The sequence below is a fragment of the Meriones unguiculatus genome, chromosome 1 (assembly GCF_030254825.1).
Source record: "Meriones unguiculatus strain TT.TT164.6M chromosome 1, Bangor_MerUng_6.1, whole genome shotgun sequence".
Taxonomy (NCBI): Eukaryota; Metazoa; Chordata; class Mammalia; order Rodentia; family Muridae; genus Meriones; species Meriones unguiculatus.
Genome location: NC_083349.1, coordinates 184,446,551 through 184,452,481, shown reverse-complemented (window position 1 = coordinate 184,452,481; position 5,931 = coordinate 184,446,551).

The window sequence follows — 5,931 nt, the reverse complement described above, 5'->3', positions numbered from 1 at the left end:
TCATAATAAAGATGCATAAGCAGAATAGATATGCAGTAACAAGAAAGCTTTCACTTTCCCTGAGCCACCACATACACTTAAGTTTAAGCAAAACAGTTTGTTTGTAGATTTTTGAAGCAGGGTCTCTTGTAGACCAGGCTAACCTTGAACCCCTGATACTTCTGCCTCAACCTTCCAAGTGCTGAGATTGCCACCATGGCCAACTCTATGATAGATATATTGTTCTACCTTAACAGTCTATATGCCAACTTAGGTTGAGCCCTGCTCAAAATGGCTTGATTCCTCTAGGATCATCAATTCATGGCTCTGTCTCCTCAGTTCTTTTTTTGGTCTCATATTGCCTTATGTCCTTCTCCCTTTAAATGTTTTGTAACCTTTTTAATGCATGTATGTATAGGAGGAGGAAGAGGGGTACACAGACAGACAGACAGACAGACAACAGACAGACAGAGATTACCCAAAAGACCACATGCTTCCAGACCCTGACGCTGAGCCTGGTTCTCTTACTGTTCACTCAGGAGACCTCCATCTTCGCTTCTCAGCCTTCAATTTGCCTTATTCAAAGTAGGGGCTGTTAATATTTACTCTTGTCATATCATAGTATTCTGAAGGCAAAAATAGCTCAACAGCGTTTTGGAAAGTAAATAATAGATGATAAGAATAAATGTGAGCCTTGCCTGCTATCAAGGGAGATGGATTCTGGTCTGAAACTTTGGTGTGAGTGTGGGCTTCCTGTTTTCTTTTGGGCCTTTCTGCTTTCCCCTACCCCTACCCTGGGTCCATAGAGTTCTGGATGTGGGGATTCTGCAGTAATAATCACAAAGCACTTCATTCTGGCTCACGGCTTGATGGACACATATCTAATGTGGGTTTCTCAACCCAGAGGGACAAAATCCACCCAAGGTCAGCCAGCCAGTCCCTGGGCATCCATATCTCTACCCCAACTAAGATAGTCTTCAGGAGGCTGGTGGGTGGAAAGGCACAGCAGGGCTTAGGGACTTCCTACATCGTGGTGCTGCCAGCTCAGGCCATGAAAATCCAAAGCTGTTTTCTAGAAACCTATTCCAGGACTAAAATTGCCTTAAAAAAAAAATCTGCCCTCCCATCCCCACCCTAAAGAAAAAGAATTTAAATTCCAACAGCTTTTACCTGCACCTCCCTCTTTCATTACCTCCCAGTTAGTGCTCAACGCCAATTGTCCATGAAATTCCACTGCTGCTGTTAATGAAATGGGGAACGCAAAAAGTTTGTGAACAGGAAGTGTCCATGCAAACTCTACCTGTTTCCTTCTTCACTTCCTACTTTATACTGCTGGCCTCCTCAGCCTCTCTGGTGCTCTGCTAGCCTTCATGTTGATCCCAGCCTTCTCCACCTCCTCCTATTGTTATCAGAAGGTCAGAAAGGCAGACCAGAGATATTTTCTTCTTCCTAAATGCATGCTAGAGGAAGTGCTAGAGGCAGAGCCAGCAGGTCTGATTCTGGTCCTGGTTCCATCACTGTTTACCCTGGGGAGCTTGAACTTCATTTCTCAGACAACAATTTGACTTACTTGAAATTGATGCTATAAATATTTACTATCTCCATGTCACAGAGTTCTGAGAGCAAAACGGCTTAATGACATTTCAGAAAGTCAATAATAAATGACAAAATAAACAAGGGACTGCTTCCTATCAACAAAGAGAGGCTCTGGTGTGGAGCCTTTGCTGTGGGGTCTGATTGCCAGCAGTCTCTATCAGGATTCAAGTTTGGGACTCTGCTTCTCCCAGGGAGTGACCTTAATATAGGATCTAAAGTTCAACAGCTGATGCCGTCAACTTTGTAGTGAAAGGCCCTGAAAGAGACTTCCATTCTGCATCCTGCCTCGCTCACTTTTACTGAAATCCCTGTTTCCATCACCTCGGCTCTTTATAACATCCTTTAAGAAGCAGCCCTTTCTCAGTGGAACCTGGGCACTAATTAGACTCCCTCTGTCTAGAGTCCCACGGCCTGATTTGAGCTGATAGCCCCAGGGTGGGATCCGAAGCCCAAAGCAGTAGCACATGGCTTCCCAGACCTCCCGGGAGAGTATTCTCTGCCCTGCAAGGGATATGGCTGCCAGCAGCCCTGGTTTACAGAAAAGTTTTAGCTCAGCCCTTCCATGTGTTCATCTTTTTCATGAGTTTTGTTTCAGAGAGGAAGGAAACTGAGGAACACAACGAAAATGGAGTTCTCCCAGCTGTGACTGCTCCTGCCATCTGCTGTCCCCTAATCTAAGAAAGAAATCACAGCTCCAGGGGGATGTCTAGAATACAAAGAAAAGCACAGGTCTCAGGCTAGCCAACAAGCCTTTGTTTCATCCTAATATCTCTGTGGTGATCTTCCTGAGCAGCCTGTCCCTTTTTTTTTTTTGTTGTTGTTATCCTCATTTTTTTAAAGATGGGGCCTCATGCAACCCAGGCTCACTTAGAACTTGCTATGTACAGAAGGATGACCTTGATCTTCTGATCCTCCTGCCTCTACCTCCTACATGCTGGGATTATAGGCATGCACCAGCACGCCTGGTTTTATATGTTATGTAGAATAAACTGAGGGCCCTGTGCATTCTAGAGAAGAACTCTACCAACAGAACTACATCCCCAGACTTTCTATGTTGCAAATAATGAGATGACAGAGGTTGTTCTTTGCCTCCAAGGATAGCCCTAATGCCTTTGCCAGCCATTAAGCATTTAAATCTCTATACCCAGCAAATCTCCTGTGGCCTCACTCCCAGGGTAAGAGGGTAAGAACCAGGAAACACAGAGCAACCATGGAAGGAGTGTGGTTTTAAGATAGAGTTTTGGATGGCAGGCCGGCAGCCCCGTACAAACCGCAGTTCTTCTGTAATTACTCTAGGAAGATCTCCTTCCGTCCCTTACAATGCCACTCTGTGTCCGGAGGCCCCACCTCATTCCTTTGCCAGCTTGCCTATGCCCACATCTCTCCTATGTCTTGTCTATGTCCTGTTCAGCTCCCTGCCTCTGACTCCTTGGATGTTGCCAGCGCTCAGTCCTAAGTTATTTTACCTGCCGAGATGGTGAAAACTTCATAATTAGCTGAGTCCCAGCATGAAAGCTTTTATGAGCAGCCATGTCCCCTACTGCTCTCTGCTGTCCGTAATTGAAATGACCCACACCAGTGATTAGATTAGGGGGCTGAAGGAGCCCAGCATGACACCCCCATCCTCTCCCTTGTCCTGTTGGGGAAGTGATGTAGTTAAATTTGTGCTTCATTTGGCAGAGGCCATAAAGCAGGGATCGCAGTACTGCTTTATGCAGGAGCTGGATGACACTGCTGTGAGGCAGGCAGTGGGCTCCAGTACCGGCTCGGGTGGAGGGAGCCACTTTGTCACCTTTACCTTGTTTTCTTACCCTTCCGTTTCCTCATAGCACTCAGCTCCAAAGACCTAAGTGAGGACCCAAGTGAGTCAAATCGGGTTATTGACCATCTTGGGTATCGCTGAGGACCAGGCTATGTATGGATATCCAACCTTTGCTCCTGGTTCTCTGGGTCACCTGCCCATCCTCTTTGCAGAGCTCCAGGCTGAGAGCCAGGAAAAGCAGGCACTGCTGGCAGATTCCCTCTGCCCCCACCCCCCGCCACCCTGTTTCTTTGGCTAGTCTTGGCTTCTCAGCTCCAGGTCCAGTAAAAGCCTTCTCCTCCTTTTTTTCCTCCTCCTCCTCCTCTTCTTCCCAAGTGTGTCTTGCTACAGCTCCATCCCCTCACCTCTTGAGCCTTTTGAGCAGCAAGATGGAATTTGGTAGATGGTACACTAGCAGAAGTTTGTCTAAGTTCTCTCTTGTTTCTTCCTCCTCATGTCAGCACAGCATCCAAAGGACCTTTCCTCATTGAGTTATTTCTTCCCAAAACTACCTTTCTGGATGTTGTACACACAAACACATCAGGTTTTTTCCTCCTGGATCGATACCCTCATGCTCCTTTAAAGTTACCCATCATGAAAGACAAATGCTGCAGAACAAGTTCATACCACACTTTTAGTCTGAGGAGGTTACACCCTTGGAGGGGCTGAGCAATATGCCAGGTACATTCAAAGGCACAGCAATCCTGGTATGGTTCCTTTCTAGAACATTTATTTTTACTCAATGGTGTATTGGGGAAAAAAATCTCAGACTCCATGATATAGGAGACTTGTTTTATTTTATTTGTGTGTATATGTGTGTGTCACAGGGATTAAACTCAGGCTGTCAGAAATGCCCTCAATATCAAAGCACCAGCACACAGAACATAAATGCGATGGTCCTTCAGCCTGCTCTGAGCGTCCAGAAGTACAAAGCAGGCTCCTTTAGCCATTGTGCCACCTGGCCAGCCCCTTACTCCTGCTTTAAAATATAGTACATTATGTTGGACATGGTGATGCACATATGAAATCCCAGCACTCTGTGAGGCTGCATGGTGATGTCCTGTCTTAAAAATAAGTGCCCCAGGGGTTAGTGAGAGAGTTCAAGGGTTAAGAGGACTTACTGTTCTTGCAGAGAACAACCATGTAAGTAAACATGGTACTCACAACCACCCATAATTCCACTGCCACTCTCTGACCTCTGCAGCCTCCCAGGCACATGTGATGTGCACACGTCTGCCCAGCGTGACACATACATATAAGACAGGCAAACAAATATTTGTTAAATAAATGTTACGGTGTGTTAGTCGAAAACCTGAGCCGCAGTGTGATTAGCAGACTGGGAGCTTACTCTCAGGAAAGATCTTTTCTCGTGCACGGTTCATCATGAGTGGGAACCGTACCACCTCACGGTGGAGAGAGAATAGTGTGTATCTCAGAAAGTGCTGAGATTCATCTCAGGCACCAGGGGCAAGGGAAGGAGCAAGAGCCTTAACCATGTCTTTTGTAAGAACAGAGAAGTCAAGAGACATAGGCTTACCACTGTCTTTGGTTTCCATGGCTCTGTGGCAGGAAGGTTATCCCTGGTGGTCAGATGTTCAACTTTGGGGTGAGTAGAACAGGTGTCCACTGTCAGGAGCATAGGAACTCCTAAGAAGATTGCCGGGGCAGGGTGTGGGCTTTGGGTCAGTTGGCTCATTTTTGGACAATATGCTTGCACGCTAACCATTCACCATATCTAGGGAATGACTTATGGGGGGAGGGGGCTGGGGCAGTCTCTCCAGCATCAGAAATGCCTCGATATCAAAGCACCAGCGTACAGAATATAAATGTGATAGTCCTTCAGCCTGCTCTGAGTGTCCTCTTTCCTCTGCTTTCCTGGGCACTTCAGTGGAACACACTACAAAACTTAACAGTCAGCTTCAATAGAGGAGACAGTTGTTTTCTGAGCCAAGCATGAGAGAAAGGACTGCTTGAGGGGGGCAGTGCCCCACAAGACAAACCCATTCATACATCGACTCACTTACCCCACAGCTTAGCAGTGACCTGAGCGTCTGCTCTTTGTGTGAGGGACCTGGCCCTGTGCCAGCAGAGCACCACAGAATGATGCTCACAGGGCCCAGGGCCTTCAAGGGGCTCCCCATAGAAGAGTGTAGGTTTGGGTGCTCAGAATCACATGTTTGGGTTTCACTGCAGTGTACTTCTTAAAGCTGCCAGACTCCATCGAATGAAACCTGCTGGTTTGGCAGAGGCTGCCTGGATGTATAAATAAATATATCTAGGTGCCCAGAGAGGCTATTGAAGGTGTCAGATACCCTGGAACTTGGGTTACTGATAGCTGTAGGTCATGGGAATTGAACCCCAGTCCTCTGGAAGAGCAACCTGAAGACATCTCAGTAGTCTCTACTTAGGTATCCACCAAGTCCCAGGAGCACAATGCTAGGGCCCAAGCCATGAATACATGGAGCCTCAGGGAACTCTCCAGATGCAGGCTCCGCAGTGCAAACTCAGATCCCATACCCTGCAGACTCAGATCTGAGCACGGGATCCAGATCCCA